The sequence below is a fragment of the Eurosta solidaginis genome, chromosome X (assembly GCF_040869045.1).
Source record: "Eurosta solidaginis isolate ZX-2024a chromosome X, ASM4086904v1, whole genome shotgun sequence".
NCBI classification, from domain to species: domain Eukaryota; kingdom Metazoa; phylum Arthropoda; class Insecta; order Diptera; family Tephritidae; genus Eurosta; species Eurosta solidaginis.
In genome coordinates this window covers 139,099,393-139,126,274 of record NC_090324.1, presented here as the reverse complement: position 1 = coordinate 139,126,274, position 26,882 = coordinate 139,099,393, and the positions used below count along the sequence as shown (strand labels likewise).

Genomic DNA, 26,882 nt, shown 5'->3' with positions numbered 1-26,882 from the left:
GCCAACTAAAATACCCTTAAAAGCATTTCTCTCCCATTTTGTACGCTGTTCTTTCGGTATGTGAACATACACGTGAACATACATGTGTCACTGACGGTTTCTCACCAAACCACAATTCATATGGGGTACGCCAACCAATAACGCTCGAAGCTGTTCTATTTTTTAAATAAACTGCTGTATGTGTAGCATCAGCCCATAAATGCAAAGGTAGCTGCCTACTGTGAAGCATTGATTTTGCACTTTCAACTATGGTTCTGTTTTGCCTTTCAATAAAACCATTTTGTTCGGGCGCTCTTGACGTAGTAACTTCGTGTTTTATGCTGTTTTTCAGGAGCAATTGATTAATGTGTTCATTACAAAACTCTAAACCACCATCTGAACGTATGCGCTGTACAGAATGTCCGTCTGCTCGAGCATCTACCAAGAACTGCGAAAGTTTTTTATAAACATCTGTTTTATTTTTCAAAAAATAAACAAAACAATAACGCGAGTAGTAATCTTTCAAAAGAAGAAAATAATTGGACTCACCAGCCGATGGAATACTCATCTTTCCACATAGGTCCATGTGAAAAACTTCTCCGGGTACTTGGGCACGTTTCGCACCGCTTTTTGGGAAAGATTGTCTGTGCTGTTTTCCGTATGCACAGCCTTCACAAAATACATTGGTTGTTTGTATATCGGTTAGATTCAGCCCATCTACCACACTCCTCTCACACATTTTTTGAAGTGTATTAAAGTTCACGTGACCCAATCTCTCATGCCATAACATTGCAGTCTCAGATGTTAGAACATTTGCAGCTGATGCCACCTCTGGTTTCAAGTCCATACGATACAAGCCGCTCTCAATTTGACCTTTGCTAATTACATTATTTTCATTCATAAAGTAAACGTGTTTACCACCAGATTCGAATACTACACTTGCACCACCTCTGGTTGCTTTAGATATTGAAATGAAATTTTTGTCTAAATCTGGAACTAGTAAAACGTCCTTGATTATGTGCAAGCAGTTCATGTAGCCACGTACCTCGATATCGCCTTTACCTTCAACTTTGAGACGCCTGCCGTCGCCAACTTTTACATATACGTTGCTCACTTTGTTATTAAAATTCGGTAAGAGTTCTTTCTGAAATGACATGTGATCTGTTGCACCAGAATCTGCATAGAAAACATTCTAAACTTTATTTGCATTTTTTGATGCGTTCAAAATAAATAAATATGAGCTTTGACGATCAGCTGTTTCTTTTGTTTGCCCTTTTCTGTCATTTGTTTTACTTTCAAGTAATAGGTTTTGAGACTCATTTTTCTTCTCTATTACATTTTGTTGATGTTTTTGACGTTTTCGACATTCGCGAGCCCAATGGCCAGGCGTATGACAATAGTTGCAATTGCCTTTTCGCTTTGCATTATTGTTGTTCTTACCTTTGTTTGCTGAATAGTTGTTGTTGCCTCTAAATTTTCTTGCTGAGTAGACCGAATTGCTCACATTGTTGGTGTCTACATTTGATCGGGAATTCATGAGACTTTCTTCGTTTACTAGATGCTCTGTTAACCGCTCAATATTTTGGCTTTCACGTGGAACTGCATACCAGGCTGTGCGTACATGATCAAATCTAGCTGGCAAACTGCTTAAGATTTTTGCAATTACCATAGGCTCCTTCTGCTCTAACTCCATATCTTTAAGTCGTTGTGCTACGGATGTAATATCTGCGACGTAATCGACAATTGGCTGCTCATCGCTCATTTTAGCACTCATAAATTTTTCTAAGAGAACCTGCGCTGATTGCTCGCTTTTTTCGGCATGGACAGCTTTTAATTTAGACCACATTTCGGCTGCTGTAGAGCATTCTGTAAGATACTTTAATTGTTCAAGCTCGATACCTCTCATGATGAAGGCTTGCGCTTCTGCATCCTTTTCGTCCCATTTTGTGGCATTTGAGTCCGTTCGCTTTTCCGCTCCCAGGATATATTTCTTTAGCTTATTTTCAGCCATGTATATTTCCATTTGTCTACGCCATAGTTGGTAGTTCTGCCCATTAAAACGATGTATGTGATACACCTTCGATTCACTCATCTTTGTCTCAGTAATGTCTTCACCCTCGGCTTGAATAGACCTATCACCGTCGGTTAAACTCTCTGTAAGCTCCGTTCCAATCGCAGAATCTATATGGGAAGATGGTTCTTTACTTTCCATATAAAAATGTTATGCCTTTTTTGCAGTTAGGATCCTGGGCCCATAACCTGTTAAGATAATGAAGATTTTTCAGGATCACCCAAAATAAAAACGTAGAACAGACCAAGTAATAACGACAAAGGTTTATGCTATGTGATAAATGATTTAATTCAAGTAATTAATAGGTGAGTATTGATTACAATTTATGAAATATACAAGACGTATCAAAAAGAAACGTGTTCACCTTAGCGAGATCTTTTAGAGAGAGAGAGATAACAAAAACGGAAGAAGAATTACAGAATCCGCAATATTTTTAATTATGACATACAGGAAACGAAATGAAGTTGCCACATTCTAAGATACAATTTAATTGCTAAAAGTGAAAACCTCAACACGATGTAATTCGTAATATTTATACTTCCATAGCAAGTTATCAACACGCGCACAGCGTCGATCATATCTTCATACTTCTGATCGCGCTATTTTGCTATATGTTAGATAAATTGTTCTTTTCTTGCCACAAAATATTGTTGGAAAAGATAACTCCTCCGCATCATCGTCTCGTGTAATGTCGATGGGAGTTCGCCCTTCACCAGGAGCTATTTCCACTCGTTCCAGTGGAAGGTTTTCAATGGGCTCGTTGTCCAAAAGAGTATCTTGTCCTCCGGGATTTATTTCATCTTCTACACTAGCCTCAATTTCAATATTGTGTAGAGAAATCTGTAATGCTCTTACGATATTCTCATCGTTTGGATCTGCTAGAAATTGAACGGTTTCGTTGTTCCTATAGTCTGCTAACCATCTTTCGGACAATTGAATATTATGGAAACGATACAGATCTGTATCCATGAGCCACTGAAGTGCTGCTATTACTTTGCTGGCCTTATAGTTTCTACTATAAAGCTATGGTTATACTCCAAACGACGTTTTAAGTGTACTTGGATCACTTGTGCATCCTCAAATCTTCGAGGAAGAGTGGTAACTGTCTGAACTACGGAAATAGGAACATTTACAACCGCTCCTCTAACAGCACATTGACGCTCGTACCCGAGAGATACTATTCTCATAAAAGGAATTCTTGCAGATATAAGCCGTTCTTCTAGGCATGTCAGATTCTTCAAAACATCAGGTATGTCTGGAAATTGGAGGCCATTAGCCAAACAAATGTTTGGAATTTTGCCTGTCATAACCTGACGATAGCACGTTGAACAAAATGTGAATTTTCCCGCTATGCTTGGAAATTCATTTTCTAAAAAAAATATTTTGTTGAGCTGGAGTTGTGGATATTTATTTGAAAGAGAAGATTTGTTCAGTTTCTTGATTTGGTGCGAAAACCATGCCCCCCACTGCATACACATACAATAGTCGGTCCTTCTTTTATATTTAACTCATATTGCTCATAGTGTGTTAAGTGCCGTGACCGAATTTGATTGTTACGCCCTTCTTCTGTTGCATCAGGCAAAAGGTTATCTCGATATGCTGATGTTCTTGAACGCTGTCTCTCGTTTCCTTTTCTTCGGTTTTCTTCATTAGACCTATGAAGCTGGACATGTTCGCGTGCGCTGTGTCTGTTACTTTCCAGGGACATTCGAGTTTATTGTCGAGATATTCGCCTTTGCAATGCCACTGAGTCACGAACGCGCTCCGGCTCCCTCAATTCAGGTATATTTCGTCTAACCCTATGATCCAAGGTATTTCGGTCTTGTTCTTCCTCTCTTACAATTGAGCTTTCCCTTCGTACGGCTCGTGCCACTAAGTCACGAACCCGTTCCTGTTCCCTCAATTCAGGAATATTTCGTCTAACCCTATGATCCAAAGTATTTCGGGCTTGTTCTTCCTCTCTTACAATTGAGGTTTCCCTTCGTGCTGCTCGTGCCACTGAGTCACGAACGCGCTCCGGCTCCCTCAATTCAGGTGTATTTCGTCTAACCCTATGATCCAAAGTATTTCGGGCTTGTTCTTCCTCTCTTACAAATGAAGTTTCCCTTCGCGCTGCTCGTGCCACTGAGTCACGAACGCGCTCCGGCTCCCTCAATTCAGGTATATTTCGTCTAACCCTATGATCCAAAGTATTTCGGGCTTGTTCTTCCTCTCTTACAATTGAGGTTTCCCTTCATGCTGCTCGTGCCACTGAGTCACGAACGCGCTCCGGCTCCCTCAATTCAGGTATATTTCGTCTAACCCTATGATCCAAAGTATTTCGGGCTTGTTCTTCCTCTCTTACAATTGAGATTTCCCTTCGTGCTGCTCGTGCCACTTAGTCACGAACGCGTTCCGGCTCCCTCAATACAGGAATATTCCGTCTAGCCCTATGATTTAAAGTGTTTCGGGCTTGCTCTTCCTCTCTTAGTAACGAGCTTTCCCTTCGTGCGGCTCGGACCTCTCGGTCACGAATCCGTTCCGCGTCTCTAAAGTCACGTCTCCGCGATCGTCGTCTTACATTATGTAAGCTTGCGTCATTTTCCCTTTCTCTATCACGAAACTGGGAATTTGATGACCTTAGGCATGACATTAAATTAGCGCTAATTGCTCGGTTTTGTGCTAAGTTGCTTTCGTAATGTCTGCGACTACGATTTCTAGCAACTCTGCGACGCTGCTCTTGAGATCGGGCTGACAAGCGCGGCATTGTTATTTCGTCGTTCGTAACCACGTTAAAATGTTTTATGGGCTTGGTATAAAGACTCAAATATTTTGAACGAATAAATTTAAAAAAAGTTGAAAAATATTGGAAGTGTTTAATAAAGTAAGTTTTCAAAAACTCTTAAAATATTTTATAAACAATAGTTAAAAGTCGTAAGAAACACTTGAAATAATAATTGTTCGAAACGAAAAATATTGAATTAACGAAAGCTAACTATTACTTTTGAAAAAGTACTCGAAAAGTTAAGCAAATTTAAATAATAAACTAAATAACACACATTCCATAACCCGCCAATTAAAAAAAGGTTAAGCAAAACAGGTTTTTAATAATTTATGGTTGATTTTCAAAAATAATTTGTATAATAGAAGACTATTTTATAATATATTATATATTTCAGGGGCGAAAGTTTATACAAGCACTCAGAATTATATAAAAACACACTTTAAATATTTTATGGGTGATTTTCAAAAATAATTTGTGTAATAGAAGACTATTATATATATATATATATATATTATATATATTTCAGGGGCGAAAGTTTATATAAGCACTCAGAATAATATAAGAATGCACTTTAAATATTTTATGGGTGCTTTCCAAAAATAATTTGTATAATAGAAGACTATTATATATATATATTATATATTTCACGGCCGAAAGTTTATATATGCACTCAGAATTATATAAAAACACACTTTAAATATTTTATGGCTGCTTTCCAAAAATAATTTGTATAATAGAAGACTATTATATATATATATTATATATTTCACGGGCAAAAGTTTATATATGCACTCAGAATTATATAAAAACACACTTTAAATATTTTATGGGTGATTTTCAAAAATAATTTGTATAATAGAATACTAATTTATATATATATTATATATTTCAGGGGCGAAAGTTTATACAAGCACTGAGAATTATATAAAAACACACTTTAAATATTTTATGGGTGCTTTCCAAAAATAATTTGTATAATAGAAGACTATTATATATATATATTATATAATTCACGGGCAAAAGTTTATATATGCACTCAGAATTATATAAAAACACACTTTAAATATTTTATGGGTGATTTTCAAAAATAATTTGTATAATAGAAGACTATTATATATATATATTATATATTTCAGGGGCGAAAGTTTATATAAGCACTCAGAATAATATAAAAATGCACTTTAAATATTTTATGGGTGCTTTCCAAAAATAATTTGTATAATAGAAGACTATTATATATATATATATTATATATTTCACGGCCGAAAGTTTATATATGCACTCAGAATTATATAAAAACACACTTTAAATATTTTACGGGTGATTTTCAAAAATAATTTGTATTATAGAAGACTATTATATATATATATATTATATATTTCAGGGCCGAAAGTTTATATAAACACTCAGAATTATATAAAAACACACTTTAAATATTTTATGGGTGCTTTCCAAAAAATAATTTGTATAATAGAAGACTATTATTATATATATATATTATATATCTCACGGGCGAAAGTTTATATATGCACTCAGAATTATATAAAAACACACTTTAAATATTTTATGGGTGATTTTCAAAAATAATTTGTATAATAGAAGACTATTATATATATATTATATATTTCAGGGGCGAAAGTTTATATAAGCACTCAGAATAATATAAAAATGCACTTTAAATATTTTATGGGTGCTTTCCAAAAATAATTTGTATAATAAAAAAAAAAAAAATAAATGTAAGGCGCGATAACCTCCGAAGAGATCTAAGGCCGAGCTTCTCTTCCAATTTGCGTCGTGCTCCTCTTGATTTTCCCTACAAATTGGCCGGACGGGACCTACATGTTTTATGCCGACTCCGAACGGCATCTGCAAGGCAGATGAGTTTTCACTGAGAGCTTTTCATGGCAGAAATACACCCGGAGCGCTTGCCAAACACTGCCGAGGGGCGACCCCGATTAGAAAAATTTTCTTTTAATTGAAAAACCTTATTTCTAAAATTTTGATGTTGCTTTGACCGGGGTGCGAACACAGGGCATACGGTGTGATAGGCGGAGCACGCTACCATCACACCATATATATATTATATATTTCATGGGCGAAAGTTTATATATGCACTCAGAATTATATAAAAACACACTTTAAATATTTTATGGATGATTTTCAAAAATAATTTGTATAGTAGAAGACTATTATATATATATTTTATATTTCACGGGCGAAAGTTTATATAAACACTCAGAATTATTTGAAAACACACTTTAAATATTTAATGGATGATTTTCAAAAATAATTTGTATAGTAGAAGACTATTATATATATATTAAATATTTCACGGGCGAAAGTTTATATATGCACTCAGAATTATATAAAAACGCACTTTAAATATTTTTTGGGTGATTTTCACGAGTGAAAGTTTAAAAAACGACACTCAGGATTATATAATTGTTTAGGAAAAACACATCAAGAATTTAGTAACAAAAGTTTACACACATTTTAATAATTTAATGAACAAAATAAAACTGTTAATTTTTTTAAATAACACAAAAATTATGTAATTGATTGGTTTAACTCGTTAAAAAGCATATCGAATTTGATATTAATACTTTAAAAATTTAAAAGACCTGTTTTGAAAAAAACACGCGTATTTCCTTTGCAAGTAAAGTAATTGTAATTTATCTAAATATTTTATATTTTGAGAACACGTACGATGTATTTGAAGCCGCAATAATTACTGAAGAAATGTTTTAAGAAGATATCTAAGAATGAAGGAGTTAGGTAGAAATAATATGCATTCTAGATATTTACTGACAATAAAAAACGTAGTAGTTTTGAAGGAAGCGTATATATACGTAAATGTATGGTTACAACAATATCAACACCAAAAACAGGTACGTTTCTAAATAACCGCAGACGTAGCAGCAAATAAATTTCGCAAGCAGCGTTAGATTTAGTTGAACATTTTACCCCTTTAAAAGCAGGTAGGAAAATTGATTTAGCTTCGAAGAAAAGCGTTTTAAATTGATAAAAATAAGTTTCAACGTATTTTACTCAAGGCCATTAGAAAGATTAAATAGAGAGGACAAACATTTTGTAGGCGTTAAAAATATGTTCTCCTTTAGTGCTGATAATTATACTATAAGCGAATTCTTTTGTATTCAAAATTGCATGTATAACACAAATTATTTTGCTTTGAAGAATCGGTTGTATGTAGCTCAATTCTTAAAATAGATCAACGACTGCGTAAATATATACGTTAACATCTCTTCAAAATAGTAGCTACTAAAATGAAGAAATGACGAAAACATTATTATCTGAACAATGGCTTGTATTCTAAAAATATTATATATTCGACCGAGCTTGGCGATTTTTTCATACACCTTTGCACGTAATATATGTCCATATCCGGTGAAATTTGAAGAGCTAAAATGAGGAGTACGATCCTCTTATTTGAACAATGGAACAAATGTTTAATCGGACGCCTATATACATATACCCGCTCATCAAATTTTATCAAGATATCTCAAAAATTTAGGGACTTGATTGCATACAAATAGACAAACGGACAGACGGACATGGCTTAATAACTCAGCTCTTCATCCTGATCATTTCGGTATACTTATTGCTGACGCTATCTATTTTCCTTTACGGACTTACAATTTTGGGATTCGTGACGAAATTAATATACAATTTCATTATCATGAAAGGTATAAAAATAGGTAGGTACTTTGTGAGAGGATGCAAATCTTCACGTTTTTTGTGACCTGCATGTAAAAACTATAACTACGAATCACGTATTTCAAAAATATATGACGTAAACGTAACTATTTGATGAAATTTGATGAATTTTGAAGCTTCTAGCCGTAAAAAAGGGGCAAAAATGACAGTTTATATGAAGTATATAATATATATACCACCGATCTCTATGATTTTTTCAGACAATAATATATGCTATATACGTAAGCATTTTGTGAAATTTGAAGCCTATAGCTGTTAAAATGGGGCAGAAATTGCGCAAAGTTTCTTATCTGAACAATCGGTTGTAGGAGATATATACTATGTATACCACCGATCTCAATGATTTTTTCAGACATCAATATATGCTATACACGTAAGCATTTGGTGAAATTTGAAGCTTCTAGCTGTTAAAATGGGGAAGAAATCGCAAAAAAAATTATATATACTATATATATATACTATATATACTATCATATATATATTATATATATCACCGATCTCTATGATTTTTTGACACAACAATGCATACTATATATGTAAGCAATCGGTGAAATTTGATTATAGCTGTTAAAATGGGGTAGAAATTGCGGAAAGTTTCTTATCTGAACAATTGGTTCTTTGAGATATATACTATATATACAACGGATCTCTATGATTTTTTCAGACAACAATATATGCTATATACGTAAGCAATCGGTGAAATTTGAAGCTTATAGCTGTTAAAATGGGGTAGAAATTGCGAAAAGTTTCTTATCTGAACAATCGGTTGTGTGAGTATATACCATATATACAACCGATCTCTATGATTTTTTCAGACAACAATATATGCTATATACGTAAGCAATCGGTGAAATTTGTAGCTTGTAGCTGTTAAAATGGGGTAGAAATTGCGAAAAGTTTCTTATCTGAACAATCGGTTGTATGAGATATATACAATATATACAACCGATCTCTATGATTTTTTCAGACAACAATATATGCTATATACGTAAGCATTCGGTGAAATTTGAAGCTTATAGCTGTTAAAATGGGGTAGAAATTGCGAAAAGTTTCTTATCTGAACAATCGGTTGTATGAGATATATACTATATATACAACCGATCTCTATGATTTTTTCAGACAACAATATATGCTATATACGTAAGTATTCGGTGAAATTTGAAGCTTCTTGCTGTTAAAATGGGGCTAAAATTTGCGAAAATATATATATATATATGCTATATATATATACTATATATACCACCATATATATACTATATATACCACCGATCTTTATGATTTTTTCAGACAACAATATATGCTATATACGTAAGCATTCGTTGAAATTTGAAGCCTCTAGCTCTTAAAATAGGGCAGTAATTACGAAAAGTTCCTTATCTGAACAATCGGTTGTGGGGGATATATACTATATATACGACCGATCTCATCAATTTTTGCAGGAAACAATATGTGCAATATACTAAAGTATATGGTGAAGTTTGAAGCTTCAATCTGTTAAATTGGGTAAGATATTACAAAAATCCTCTTTTTCTGAAAAATCGGTTGTATGGAGGATATATGCTATAGTGGTCCGATCCGGTCGGTTCCGACAAATGTCTAATCGGACGCCCAAATACACCCGCTCACCAAATTTTATCAAGATATCTCAAAAATTGAGGGACTAGTTTGCTTACAAACAGACAGACGGACGGACGGACATGGCTAAATCAACTCAGCTCTTCAACCTGACTATTTTGGTATATTTAATGGTGGCTCTATCTATTTTCCTTTAAGGACTTACAATTTTCGGTTTCGTGACGAAATTAATATACCATTTCATTTTCATGAAAGGTATAAAAAGATACATTGGAGGGATACACCGAGATCGTGAAGCGTTCGGAACTGGCAACTTAAATATAATACGTATATTAGCTTAGTTTTAACAATTTAAAAATTATTTTTAGGTAGGAAAATATTCGGGCAACCTAACGGCTGCCTATTGACAAGCAAAAATTTAAATTTTTGCTGTAAAATTTTTTTTTAATAATTTGGTTACTAATTATTGAGCTAAGGGATTGGGAATAATAATTATAAAAATAAAAAACCGAATCCAGCAGAGTAAACATTAGGGTGTTGAAAAAAAAATTAAATAAAATAAAATAAAATTTTGTAAAACTATTGATTATGGAAAGACCAAGGAAAATTAAAACTTATGTAAAAGGTCCACTTGAGGACCATAAAAATGAAATTAAAATTGCGCTCACAAGGTAATTACCGAGGTAACTTCCGAAGAAGCTACCAAAATAATAATTATCGAGGTAACCAAAACCGAAGATATTACGGTAATACTAACAGATATAATAACAACAATAGTAATAGACAAAATAATAATTTCCCAAGACGCAATTTTGGACGTCAGTCAAGATCATCCAATCAGAGTAACACGAGCAATCTCCGTAGTATAAACCAACAGGAAAACAAGCAAATTCCACTCCAACAGTAAATTCTAACGGTAATAAAATATGCACATTCAACTTGCATCTAAACAGCTACATATCTTCCAATACTACCCTAAATAAGTCAACTTTAACGTTCCTGATAGATACAGGAGCGGATATCTCAATAATAAAGAAGGGTCAAATTGACAGTAATGTTACAATAAATAACTCACAGATCACAGATTTAAAAGGTGTTGGCCGAGGCATAACAAGCACACTTGGAACAGTAAAAGCAGATCTAAAAGATGATAGTCTTTTAATAGGACATAAATTTCACATAGTAGAAGACAATTTCCCAATCCCATGTGATGGAATTTTGGGACTCGACTTCAATAAAAAATATAATTGCATTTTAGATTATAATAAAAATGGGGACAGCCTAATACTACGACCATACGATTACCCAGAAGATATAGTTATACAAATGACAAATAAACCAACAATCAATAGCATTACAATACCCGCACGAGCCGAAGTAATTAGACAGGTTCATATCAATAGTCACAATTAGGAACTATTAGTACCTCATCAAGAATTGACTGATGGCATTTTTATAGCCAACACGATAGTAAACTCAAATCAAGCTTTAATAAGAATAATAAATACAACAGATAAACATGCAATCATTCAAGATTATGACATCAAAACAGAAAGTTTAGAGGATTATGTAATAATTGAAAATACACCTCACTGTAAAGCTAATAATAAAGAAAAGTTAGAATTGAATAAAAAATTCCCACCATTCGCTAGTAAATCACCCAACACATTATGCTCAGAATTCGTTGATATATTCTCATTAGAAACAGGACCAATCACGACCAACAACTTTTACAAACAAAAGTTGCATCTGAAGGATAACACTCCTGTGTATATTAAAAACAAGTAGGGAAGGCTAAGTTCGGGTGCAACCGAACATTACATACTCAGTTGAGAGCTATGGAGACAAAATAAGGAAAATCACCATGTAGGAAAATGAACCTAGGGAACCCTGGAATGTGGTTGTATGACATGTGTATCAAATGGAAGGTATTAAAGAGTATTTTAAGAGAGAGTAGGCCATAGTTCTATGGATGGACGCCATTTAGGGATATCGCCATAAAGGTGGACCAGGGCTGACTCTAGAATTTGTTTGTACGATATGGGTATCAAACGAAAAGTGTTACTGAGCATTTTAAGAGGGAGTGGGCAATAGGTCTATAGGTGGACGCCTTTTCGAAATGTCGCCATTAGGGTGGGCCAGGGGTGACTCTAGAATGTGTTTGTATGATATGGGTATCAAATGAAAGATGGTAATGAGTATTTTAAAAGGGAGTAATCCTTAGTTCTATAGGTGGACGCCTTTTCGAGATATCGCCATAAAGGTGGACCAAGGGTGACTCTAGAATGTTTGTACGATATGGGTATCAAACGAAAGGTGTTACTGAGCATTTTAAGAGGGAGTGGGCATTAGGTCTATAAGTGGACGCCTTTTCGAGATATCGTCATTAGGGTGGGCCAGGGGTGACTCTAGAATGTGTTTGTACGATATGGGTATCAAACGAAAGGTGTTACTGAGCATTTTAAGAGGGAGTGGGCATTAGGTCTATTGGTGGACGTCTTTTCGAGATATCGCCATTAGTGTGGGCCAGGGGTGACTCTATAATGTTTGTACGATATGGGTATCAAACGAAAGGTGTTACTGAGCATTTTAAGAGTGAGTGGGCATTAGGTCTATAGGTGGACGCCTTTTCGAGATATCGCCATTAGGGTGGGCCAGGGGTGACTCTAGAATGTGTTTGTACGATATGGGTATCAAATGAAAGGTGGTAATGAGTGTTTTAAAAGGGAGTAATCCTTAGTTCTATATGTGGACGCCTTTTCGAGATATCGCCATAAAGGTGGACCAAGGGTGACTCTAGAATGTTTGTACGATATGGGTATCAAACGAAAGGTGTTACTGGGCATTTTAAGAGGGAGTGGGTATTAGGTTTATAGGTGGACGCCTTTTAGAGATATCGCCATTAGGGTGGGCCAGGGTGACTCTAGAATGTGTTTGTACGATATGGGTATTAAATGAAAGGTGGTAATGAGTATTTTAAAAGGGAGTAATCCTTAGTTCTATAGGTGGACGCCTTTTCGAGATATCGCCATAAAGGTGGACCAAGGGTGACTCTAGAATATTTGTACGATATGGGTATCAAACGAAAGGTGTTACTGAGCATTTTAAGAGGGAGTGGGCATTAGGTCTATAGGTGGACGTCTTTTCGAGATATCGCCATTAGTGTGGGCCAGGGGTGACTCTATAATGTTTGTACGATATGGGTATCAAACGAAAGGTGTTACTGAGCATTTTAAGAGGGAGTGGGCATTAGGTCTATAGGTGGAGGCCTTTTCGAGACATCGCCAATAGGGTGGGCCAGGGGTGACTCTAGAATGTTTGTACGATATGGGAATCAAACGAACGGTGTTACTGAGCATTTTAAGGGGGAGTGGACATTAGGTCTATAGGTAGACGCCTTTTCGAGATATCGCCATTAGGGTGGGCCAGAGGTGACTCTAGAATGTTTGTACGATATGGGAAAGGTGTTACTGAGCATTTTAAGAGGGAGTGGGCATTAGGTCTATAGGTGGACGCCTTTTCGAGATATCGCCATTAGGGTGGGCCAGGGGTGACTCTAGAATGTGTTTGTACGATATGGATATCAAATTAAAGGTATTAATGAGGGTTTTCAAAGCGAGTGGCCCTTAGATGTATATGTGAAGGTGTTCTCGCTATATCGACCAAAATGTGGACCAGGTGATCCAGAAAATCATCTGTCGGGTACTGCTAATTTATTTATATATGCAATACCACTAACAGTATTCCTGCCAAGATTCCAAGGGCTGTTGATTTCGCCTTGTAGAACTTTTTCATTTTCTTCTACTTAATATGGTAGGTGTCACACCCATTTTACAAAGTTGTTTCCAAAGTTATATTTTGCGTCAATAAACCAATCCAGTTACCATGTTTCATCCCTTTTTTCGTATTTGGTATAGAATTATGGCATTTTTTTCATTTTTCGTAATTTTCGATATCGATAAAGTGGGCGTGGTTATGGTCGGATTTCGGCCATTTTTTATACCAAGATAAAGTGAGTTCAGATAAGTAGGTGGGCTAAGTTTAGTAAAGATATATCGTTGTTTGCTCAAGTTATTGTGTTAACGGCCGAGCGGAAGGACAAACGGTGGACTGTGTATAAAAACTGGGCGTGGCTTCCACCGATTTCGCCCATTTTCACAGAGAACAGTTACCGTCATAGAATCTATGTCCCTACCAAATTTGAGAAGGATTGGTAAATTTTTGTTGGACTTATGGCATTAAAAATATTCTAGACAAACTAAATGAAACTGGGCGGAGCCACGCCCATTTTGAAGTTTTCTTTTATTTTTGTATTTTGTTGCATCATATCATTACAGGAGTTGAATTTTGACTTAATTTACTTATATACAGTAAAGATATTAAATTTTTTGTTAAAATTTGAATTAAAAAAAATTTTTTTTTAAAAAGTGGGCGTGTTCTTCATCCAATTTCGCTAATTTTTATTTAGCACATATATAGTAATAGTAGTAGCGTTCCAGCCAAATTTCGTCATGATATCTTCAACGACTGCCAAATTACGGCTTGCAAAACTTTTAAATTACCTTCTCGTAAAAGTGGACGGTGCCACCATTGTCCAAAATCTTACTAGTTTTCTATTCTGTGTCATAATGTCAACCCATCTGCCAAGTTTCATCGCTTTAACCACCTTTGGCAATGAATTATCGCATTTTTTCGGTTTTTCGAAATTTTCGATATCGAAAAAGCGGGCGTGGTTATAGTCCGATATCGTTCATTTTAAATAGCGATCTGAGATGAGTGCCCAGGAATCTACATACCAAATTTCATCAAGATACCTCAAAATTTACTCAAGTTATCGTGTTAACGGACGGACGGACGGACCGACGGACGGACGGACGGACGGACGGACATGGCTCAATCAAATTTTTTTTCGATCCTGATTATTTTGATATATGGAAGTCTATATCTCTCTCGATTCCTTTAAATATGTACAACCAACCGTTATCCAATCAAACTTAATATACTCTGTGAGCTCTGCTCAACTGAGTATAATTATAGACTATCCCAAGCACATAAGAATGCAATAAATAAACAAGTAAATAAACTATTTCAAGATGATATTGTTGAACCATGAACCTCAGAGTACAAAAGCCCTATTTTATTGGTACCTAAAAAATTCCTTCCGGGCAAAGAAGAAAAAAGGTGGAGATTAGTTGTTGATTTCAGACAAATAAATAAAAAATTAACAGCTGATAAATTCCCTTTGCCAAGAATGGATGATATTCTGGATTAATTGGGAAGAGCGAAATATTTCTCATGTCTAGATTTAATGTCTGGATTTCACCAAATAGAACTCAGCCCAGAGTCAAGAGATACCACATCCTTTACAGCGGATAACGGTACTTATCGTTTCAAAAGATTGCTTAATGGCCTCAAAAAAGCTCCAAACTCATTCCAGAGGATGATGACATTGGCATTCGCAGGTCTAAAACCATCACAAGCATTCTTATACATGGACGATTTAGTCGTATTAAGATGCTCCTAAGAACATATGATTAAAAATTTACGGGATGTATTCTCCAAATGCAGAAAATATAATTTAAAATTACATCCGGACAAATGTCTTTTTTTCAGCCAAGAAGTTACTTATCTTGGAAATAAATGCACAAGTACTGGAATTTTACTAGACCCAAGTAAACTTAAAATTGTTCAAATTTACCCAACTCCCAAAAATGTCGATGAAGCAAAAAGATTTGTCGCATTTTGTAATTATTATAGAAGATTCATACGAAATTCCGCCAGGATTCTAACAAGACTTAGTAAGAAAAATGTAATTTTCAATTGGACAGACGACTGCGAGAAATATTTTAACTACCTAAAAAATGCATGAATTAGTCCAAATATCCTACAATATCCCAATTTTGATAAAGAATTCTTTATTACAACCGACGCAAGTGGTTATGCTTGCGGTGCTGTGCTAAGCCAAGAATATGAAGGAAAACAATTGCCCATTGCCTATGCCCCAAGATCATTTACAAAAGGCGAAATAAATAAAGCCACGATCGAAAAATAATTAGCGGCCATACATTGGGCAATTGTATATTTTAGACCATATGTTTATGGCAGAAAATTCACAGTGAAAACGGATCATCGACCTTTAACGTATTTATTCTCAATGAAAAACCCTTCATCTAAATTAACTAGAATCAGGTTAGATTTGGAGGAGTATGACTTTGGGGTGGAGTATATAGCCGGAAAAGAAAATTACGTGGCAGACGCTCTGTCACGAATAGATATCAATGATTTGTAAGAAATGTCAGTACAGGCATGTAAAATAATGAAAGTCACGACAAGATCGCAAACTAAAAAGAATTCCAGTGATAATAGTAATAGAAATGAAGAGAAGAAAAGTCACAAAGAGAACCCTATAATATACCAAGCGCTTAATAAATGTGAACTAAAAATACTAGTCCAGCTCGTTTTCGAACCTCCGAAGTTATATTTCAAAAAAGGAAAGAAAATTTGTAGTGAAATAAATATAGCGAATCAAATTGTTGAGGCGAAAATTGACTTAGGCCAATTCTTACCAGGCTTACGGAAAAAGCCGGCAATTTGGAAATTAATAAAATACAGTTGTCCTTAGGAGACAAATTGATTAGTTATACTCGAGTAGACAGATTTAAGAAAATAGGTACCAAAATTCTCAAAAATTCAACTATTGCATTAACTCCGTAGGTTGTGCATGTGACGGAAAATGATAAAATTAAAAAGATTCTTCAAAAATATCACGATGATCCTGTTAATGGTGGCCACCCAGGAATAAATAGTACAACTAATTAAATAAGACAAAACTATTACTGGAAAAATATGAAAAATGATATAAGAAAATATATGAAGAAATGCGTTAATTGTAATAAAAATAAAATTTAAAAAATTTAAAAGAACAAATGGTTTTGACTGAAACACCACCGAAGGCGTTCGAAACAGTACAAATAAATAAAACTCGACCTTTACCAAGACCTTTAAATGGAAACGAATACGCTGTCACTCTGATATGTGATTTGGCTAAGTACTTAGTTGCAATTCCTCTACAGAGAAAACATGCAAAAACGGTAGCCAGAGCCATATTCGAAAATTTCATATTAATATATGGAAGTATGAAAACAATAATAACGGATATGGGATCTGAATATAAATATAGCCTGTTTGAAGAACTATGTAAATTTCTCAATATTGAACACAAAACGTCACCAAACATTAGGCACTGTTGAACGTAGCCATAGAACTTTCAATGAATATGTGCGTTCATACATATCCATTAACAAAGACGACTGGGATGAATATCTCAAATATTTTGCATATTGTTACAATACTACCCCATCTACAGTCCATAACTATTGTCCATTCGAATTGATCTTTGACAAAAAACCCCAGACTTACGAATTTTTACAAGAAAATACGGTAAGCCCATTATACAATTATGAGGCTTACGATAAAGAAATTAAGTATAGGTTACAAATAGCACAGGATAGGGCCTTTAAATTAGTAAAAGAGGCTAAAGAAAAACAAAAGATTAGTCATGATAAAAATATTCACTATAAGGAAATAAATATAGGAGATGTAGTGTTAGGAAAAAATGAGGTAGGTCATAAGTTAGATAGTAGATATAAAGGGCCCTATAAGGTAGAAAAAATCGATGAAAATAATAATTTTGCTCTAATAACCTATAAAGTAGAAAATACGGATAATATAATTACTGACACTTTAATCCCATCTAGAATAGGAAATGAGGATAAGCAAAATTTTCTCAGTAACATAGAGAATAGCAATATCATAAATAATAAGAAAATAATAATACACAAAAATAGACTTAAATTAGTAGAATAAGAAAATTGTCAACCTACAAACACAAAATACAAAAGTAAAATTAATTTATACTTAACTAAATAAAAATAGAATGCTCATGCATTCTCCAAATGCATAAGCATACTGAAAAAAAAGGGAGATGTAGTGTAAACAGCCAACAATGTAATGCCAAATATTTAAATCAGCTAATATGCTACACTATTACAAAAATAGTCTAAATGTTCATCAACACATAAAAAGGCATTTGATAATTCTTGTTGACATAGCAATTCACACGATCTAATACAGGTGTGTGTACAACACACAACCAAACAATTTTGCATTCAAGCAAATTTTCGAACGTTGCATTCCCACAGAAGTCACAACTCAACACAGGTGTGTAGGTACATATTTTGTATCGAGTTGTATGTAGGTATGTAAGTATGTATGCTTAATGTAAATATACATGTAAGTTTGTATGCTTAAATGTAAATATGTATGTAAGAATATGTTTAGAATAATTTAGTATAAATAAGCTGACAATATTTGAATAAAGAAGCATTCATGCATTCACTCATTGACCCTCACAAAACACTCTATTCATTTTTCTACATTGTATAAGCGGCCTTAGTAGTCGTTCTTGTGCATTTTTTTTTCAATAGTGTTAAATACAGTTTTTAAGTCAACCTTACGATGTTATCACAGAACTGTGTTTAATTTTGAAATAATATTTATTTTTACAGCAGTAAGTAAGTAGTGTGTTGAATTTTATTACAATACATATTAAATAAACGTTATTACAAAAAACAAAAAAACGTGGGATGATGACACCTCGGACAAATTAACTGACGGATAGACCGATGAATTGATGAGCAATGATATAACATAAACTTTTTTTTCGGTTGAGACTACCGATTTTCGATGGCCTTATGTAGGATATTACAAAATCCAGAGGTGATACCACCGGTAAAGCCGATAGTGGCTACCGAAAAATCAATTTTTTTTGAGAAGTAATTAGAGTATCGTGTTTATCCTCTCCCTCCCCAGTTAGAAATGAGGAGAACTTTAGCACTCATCCCTCCAGCATGGCTTGCACCAAGTCGCGGTGCGGGGGCTTATGCCGCTTCCACGAGGAACTGAACATACAAAAGCAGAGGCTTCCGCATCCTCCACCCATATGGTTCGAGCTCCGTAGAGCGGTAACCAAGAACTGCTGCTTTTCTCTTAACGGCTATAAGTGTGCGGCTGTTTTCGAATGTTAGGGCCGGCACTTCTTGTTCGCCGGATGCGTCTGTTTCCCCATGTTAGGGGCGGCACCTGGTACACACAGCCCTAACGGCACGTGTGCGATCCCCAGGTTTAGTGGCGGCACACAATCACTTCTTGCGGCATCCTCTCTGCATTGACTTACGAAGCAGGAGGCTCCGCCCTCCTACATCTGTAAGGTTTGGGCTCTTTGGAGCGGCAACTAAGAGCTGCGGTTTTTTCTTTAACGGCTACAATCAAGCGATCTTAGTATATAGAACTACAGCGGAGCCCCATTTTAATAACTGCCCTTCCATACTGTTTCTGCTGGCAGATAACTTAATAGATTACAAAAAATGCAAAGTAAGGTGATGAGGTTTATCTATAATATAATAATAAGTCGCTGAATTGTGGCATAAGCGCGAATCTCGATAACGGTTGGACCGATTTCGCAAATTTTTTTTTTTTTTAATATTCCTTGAGGTACGAGGATTGCTCTTACGGAGAGATAAATTCTAAAAATTGCCTAAAAATGTCTAAAGCTCCACTTTTGTAGTAGAAAATCATAAAACTTTTGTTTACAGAGCTATAAATTCAAAACGAATGGACCGATTGGAATATTTCTTCTTTGCACTAAAACTTTGAAATATTTACCTTCGTTTTATCAGCAAAATTGTTTAAACAAAAATAACATTTTTCCCAAAAAATGTAGTACGTGTGTTTGTTCGCTGTCAACTGTGCGCGCAAATTGCTTTTGAGTGAGGCATGATGCTACACATACGTACATACATAGCATTCGCTGCGTTATTCAACTTCGGGCGTAGGTTTGTAGGTATGTATGGATGTATGTATGTGTTTTCACTTCATATCAGCTTGACATATGTATGTACATATTTATGCGTGTTGCCAAGTTAATGAATGCAACATAAATGGTTAAGATGCATACATCTATTGAAAAATACTCTTTCGTTACAAATTATAAACAAAAGTTCTATTTTTATACTCAGTTGAGCAGAGCTCACAGAGTATATTAAGTTTGATTGGATAACGGTTGGTTGTACATATATAAAGGAATCGAGATAGATATAGACTTCCATATATCAAAATAATCAGGATCGAAAAAAAATTTGATTGAGCCATGTCCGTCCGTCCGCCCGTCCGTCCGTTAACACGATAACTTGAGTAAATTTTGAGTTATCTTGATGAAATTTGGTATGTAGGTTCCTGAGCACTCATCTCAGATCGCTGTTTAAAATGAACGATATCGGACTATAACCACGCCCACTTTTTCGATATCGAAAATTTCGAAAAACCGAAAAAGTGCGATAACTCATTACAAAAGACAGATAAAGCGACGAAACTTGGTAGATAGGTTGACGTTATGACGCAGAATAGAAAATTAGTAAGATTTTGGACAATGGGCGTGGCCCCGCCCACTTTTACAAGAAGGTAATTTAAAAGTTTTGCAAGCTGTAATTTGGCAGTCGTTGAAGATATCATGATGAAATTTGGCAGGAACGTTACTACTATTACTCTATATGTGCTAAATAAAAATTAGCAAAATTGGATTAAGAACACGCCCACTTTTTAAAAAAAAAATTTTTTAAATTCAAATTTTAACAAAAAATTTAATATCTTTACTGTATATAAGTAAATTAAGTCAAAATTCAACTCCAGTAATGATATGATGCAACAAAATACATAAATAAAAGAAAATTTCAAAATGGGCGTGGCTCCGCCCATTTTCATTTAGTTTGTCTAGAATACTTTTATTGCCATAAGTCGAACAAAAATTTACCAATCCTTCTCAAATTTGGTAGGAGCATAGATTCTATGACGGTAACTATTCTCTGTGAAAATGGGCGAAATCGATGGAAGCCACGCCCAGTTTTTATACACATTCCACCGTCTGTCCTTCCGCTCGGCCATTAACACAATAACTTGAGCAAAATCCGATATATCTTTACTAAACTTAGCCCACGTACTTACCTGAGCTCACTTTTTCTTGGTATAAAAAATGGGCGAAATCTGACCATAACCACGCCCACTTTATCGATATCGAAAATTACGAAAAATGAAAAAAATGCCATAATTCTATACCAAATACGAAAAAAGGGATGAAACATGGTAACTGGATTGGTTTGTTGACGCAAAATATAACTTTGGAAAAATCTTTGTAAAATGGGTGTGACACCTACCATATTAAGTAGAAGAAAATGAAAAAGTTCTACAAGGCGAAATCAACAGCCCTTGGAATCTTGGCAGGAATACTGTTAGTGGTATTGCATATATAAATAAATTAGCAGTACCCGACAGATGATTTTCTGGATCACCTGGTCCACATTTTGGTGGATATCACGAGAACGCCTTCACATATACATCTAAGGGCCACTCGCTTTTAAAACCCTCATTAATACCTTTAATTTGATATCCATATCGTACAAAAACATACCAGAGTCACCCCTGTCCCACCCTAATGGCGACATCTCGAAAAGGCGTCCACCTATAGAACTAATGCCCCCTCTCTCTTAAAATGCTCAGTAACACCTTTCGTTTGATACCCATATCGTACAAACATTCTAGAGTAACCCCTGGCCCACCCTAATGGCGATATCTCGAAAAGGCGTCCACCTATAGACCTAGTGTCCACTCCCTCTTAAAATGCTCAGTAACACCTTTCGTTTGATACCCATATCGTACAAACATTCTAGAGTGACCCCTGGCCCACCCTAATGGCAATATCTCGAAAAGGCGTCCACCTATAGACCTAATGCCCACTCCCTCTTAAAATGCTCAGTAACAGCTTTCGTTTGATACCCATATCGTACAAACATTCTAGAGTCACACCTGGCCCACCCTAATGGCGATATTTCGAAAAGGCGTCCACCTATAGAACTAAGGATTACTCCCTTTTAAAATACTCATTACCACCTTTCATTTGATACCCATATCGTACAAACACATTCTAGAGTCACCCTGGCCCACCCTAATGGCGATATCTCGAAAAGGCGTCCACCTATAGACCTAGTGTCCATTCCCTCTTAAAATGCTCAGTAACACCTTTCGTTTGATACCCATATCGTACAAACATTCTAGAGTCACCCCTGGCCCACCCTAATGGCAATATCTCGAAAAGGCGTCCACCTATAGACCTAATGCCCACTCCCTCTTAAAATGCTCAGTAACAGCTTTCGTTTGATACCCATATCGTACAAACATTCTAGAGTCACACCTGGCCCACCCTAATGGCGATATCTCGAAAAGGCGTCCACCTATAGAACTAAGGATTACTCCCTTTTAAAATACTCATTACCACCTTTCATTTGATACCCATATCGTACAAACACATTCTAGAGTCACCCTGGCCCACCCTAATGGCAATATCTCGAAAAGGCGTCCACCTATAGACCTAAAGCCCACTCCCTCTTAAAATGCTCAGTAACACCTTTCGTTTGATACCCATACCGTACAAACATTCTAGAGTCACCCTTGGTCCAGCTTTATGGCGATATCTCGAAAAGGCGTCCACCTATAGAACTAAGGATTACTCCCTTTTAAAATACTCATTACCACCTTTCATTTGATACCCATATCGTACAAACACATTCTAGAGTCACCCTGGCCCACCCTAATGGCGATATCTCGAAAAGGCATCCACCTATAGACCTAATGCCCACTCCCTCTTAAAATGCTCAGTAACACCTTTCGTTTGATACCCATATCGTACAAACATTCTAGAGTCACCCTTGGTCCACCTTTATGGCGATATTCGAAAAGGCGTCCACCTATAGAACTAAGGATTACTCCCTTTTAAAATACTCCTTACCACCTTTCATTTGATACCCATATCGTACAAACACATTCCAGAGTCACCCCTGGCCCACCCTAATGGCGATATCTCGAAAAGGCGTCCACCTATAGACCTAATGCCCACTCCCTCTTAAAATGCTCAGTAACACCTTTCGTTTGATACCCATATCGTACAAACATTCTAGAGTCACCCCTGGCCCACCCTAATGGCGATATCTCGAAAGGGCGTCCACCTATAGACCTAATGCCCACTCCCTCTTAAAATGCTCAGTAACACCTTTCGTTTGATGCACATATCGTACAAACACATTCTAGAGTCACCCCTGGCCCACCCTAATGACGATATCTCGAAAAGGCGTCCACCTATAGACCTCATGCCCACTCCCTCTTAAAATGCTCAGTAACACCTTTCGTTTGATACCCATACCGTACAAACATTCTAGAGTCACCCCTGGCCCACCCTAATGGCGATATCTCGAAAAGGCGTCCACCTATAGACCTAATGCCCACTCCCTCTTAAAATGCTCAGTAACACCTTTCATTTGATTCCCATATCGTACAAACACATTCTAGAGACACCCCTGGTCCACCTTTATGACGATATCTCGAAACGGCGTCCACCTATGGAACTAAGGATCACTCCTTTTCAAAATACTCATTAACAGCTTTCATTTGATACCCATATCGTACAAACACATTATAGAATCACCCCTGGTCCACCTTAATGGGGACATCTCGAAAAGGCGTCCACCGATAGACCTAAGGCCCACTCCCTCTTAAAATGCTCAGTAACACCTTTCATTTGATACCCATATCGTACAAACAAATTCTAGAGTCAGCCCTGGTCTACCTTTATGGCGATATCCCTAAATGGCGTTCATCCATAGAACTATGGCCTATTCTCTCTTAAAATACTCTTTAATACCTTTCATTTGATACACATGTTATACAACCACATTCCAGGGTTACCCCAGATTGATTTTCCTTATTTTGTCTCCATAGCTCTCAACTGAGTATGTTATGTTCGGTTACACCCGAACTTAGCCTTCCTTACTTGTTTGGTATATTTATGTGTATATGCTAATGTCTGTGCACTCAGAAGACTTAATTCTCCAACATATTTTTTATGCTAATTTGTATGCTGATCCTAAAGACAAAATGACTGAATATTAACTTTTTATATTTTTTTCATGGCATCCCTAAATGTGTTTTTTCACGAATTTTCTTATAAAAATTTTTTCGAAATTTATGTAAGCTGTGCTCATAGCGAAATTTTATCATAGCAAAAGTGATATTTTTTTAAGCAAAAACAAATAAGGAAGCCTAAGTTCGGGTGTAACCGAAAATTACATACTCAGCTGAGAGCTTTGGAGACAAAATAAGGGAAAATCACCATGTAGGGAAATGAACCTAGGTTAACCCTGGAATTTGTTTGTATGACATGAGTATCAAATGGAAGGTAATAAATAGTATTTTAAAAGGGAGTGGGCCATAGTTCTATAGGTGGACGCCTTTTCGAGATATCGCCATAAAAGTTGGCCAGGGGTGACTCTAGGATGTGTTTGTGGGTATACGGCTAGATCAAAGATATTAATGAGGGTTTTAAAAGGGAGTGGACCTTACTTGTATATGTGAAGGCGTTTTCGAGATATCGAACAAAATGTGGACCAGGGTGGCCCAGAACATCATTTGTCGGGTACCGCTAATTTATTTACATATTTAATACCACGAACAGTATTCCTGTCAAGATTCCAAGGGCTTTTGATTTCGCCCAGCAGAACTTTTTAATTTTATTTTACTTATGTCACACCGATTTTACAAAGTTTTTTCTAAAGTTATATTTTGCGTCAATAAACCAATCCAATTACCATGTTTGATCCCTTTTTTCATATTTGGTATAGAATTATGGCATTTTTTCATTTTTCGTAATTTTCGACATCGAAAAAGTGGGCATGGTCATAGTCGGATTTCGGCCAATTTTTACACCAAGATAAAGTGAGTTGAGATAAGTACGTGAACTAAGTTTAGTACAGATATATGTATTTTTGCTCAAGTTATTGTGTTAACGGCCGAGTCGAAAGACAGACGGTCGACTGTGTATAAAAACTGGGCGGGCCTTCAACCGATTTCGCAAATTTTCACAGAAAACAGTTATCGTCATAGAATCTGTGCCCCTACCAAATTCCACAAGGATTGGTACATTTTTGTTCGACTTATAGTATTAAAATTATTCTAGACCAATTAAATGAAAAAGGGCGGAGCCACGCCCATTTTGAAATCTTCTTTTACTTTGTATTTTGTTGCATCATATCATTATTGGAAATGAATATAGACATAATGTACTTATATACTGTAAAAATATTCAATAAAAAAAAAAAAAGTGGGCGTGTTCCTCATCCGATTTATCTAATTTTTATTTAATAGTGGTAACGTTTCTGCCAAATTTCATCATGATATCTTCAACGACTTCCAAATTACAGCGTGCAAAACTTTTAAATTACCTTATTTTAAAAGTAGGCGGTGCCACGCCCATTGTCCAAAATTTTACTAATTTTCTATTTTGCGTCATATGGTCAACCGACCTACCAAGTTTCGTCGCTTTATTCGTCTTTGGTAATGAATTATCGCACTTTTTCGGGTTTTCGAAATTTTCGATATCGAAAAAGTGGGCGTGGTTGTAGTCCAATTTCGTTCATTTTGAACAGCGATCTGAGATGAGTGCCCAGGAACGTACATACCAGATTTCATCGAGATACCTCAAAATTTACTCAAGTTATCGTGTTAACGGACAGACGGGCGGACGGACATGGCTAAATGAATTTCTTTTTTCGCCCAGATCATTTTGATATAAAGAAGTCTATATCTATCTCGATTAGTTTATGCCGTTACGAATTACCGTTATGCGAACAAAATTAATATACTCTGTGAGCTCTGCTTAGCTGAGTATAATAAATATGTATCACGAGCGAAATGATTAAAAGTGATCAACATTTTTCGTAGGTAAAGTTTAAATTATCGCGTACATTTATCAAAATAGTTGCAAAGGTGTTCAGTGAGCTGAGAAAGGGAAGTAAAGAAGAGGAAAGAAAAAGAAAGGAAAGGAAAGAAAGAAAAGAAACTGAGAAAGGAATCGAGTTAGACAAAGATATATAGATAGAGATAGATGGAGCGGAGGAGTAAGGAGAGGTAGTGTTACCTGACTCAACTCTACATCAGGCCGTGTTGAACTCATTGTGAAAATTCGGGTACGCTTGCCTACCGCATAAGCTAGCTCGTCGGTGTTTGGTAGGGTCTGTTTTATTCACGGTTCATATACGTACAATCAGAACATTTAATCGTACCTTGCTCCACGAGACGCCGACTGATCCGTCCCACATCTTTGGTTCCTCTCTGTGAATAGCAACTGGTCATCGCCCCCTTGGTTTTTCCCAATCGCGAGAGACCAGCCATTCCATCCCTCCACACCTTTGCTAATCATGGCCTATAAGATTAGCCCCTGTAATAACCCTCGTCCCAATCCGTTTACTGAAAGCCCCGAAAATCACTCATCACACACCCTGTTTCTTCTTAACAATTAATTTTATTAACTTCAGCTTATCTTACACTATTATTTATGCGCTCATGAAAATACATTTTAATGTGAGACAGGTTATTTTATCATCCCGGTAGTTATGAGGCGCATGGAGTAGAGAAAGCAGCGGAATATTCCCAATCTGGGGTCATAACCTCTAAAGCAATCTTAACCTGGCACCTAAGGCGTCTTGGTTTGAGGCACATAGATGAGCGGTCCATTTAAGCCCATATGACTGAACAAAATTTTCTACTCACTCCCTCTCCCTCGCATTACACCACAGACTATACCGACCTCAAAATAATTTG

At 36.0% G+C, this 26,882-nt stretch overlaps 1 protein-coding gene across 10 annotated transcripts in view; it reads left to right on the top strand.

Moving 5' to 3' along the window:
- The window catches only part of LOC137235484 (calcium-dependent secretion activator-like), a 2,443,847-nt gene that overhangs the window by 2,138,000 nt on the left and 278,965 nt on the right, over positions 1-26,882 (top strand). The window lies entirely within an intron of this gene.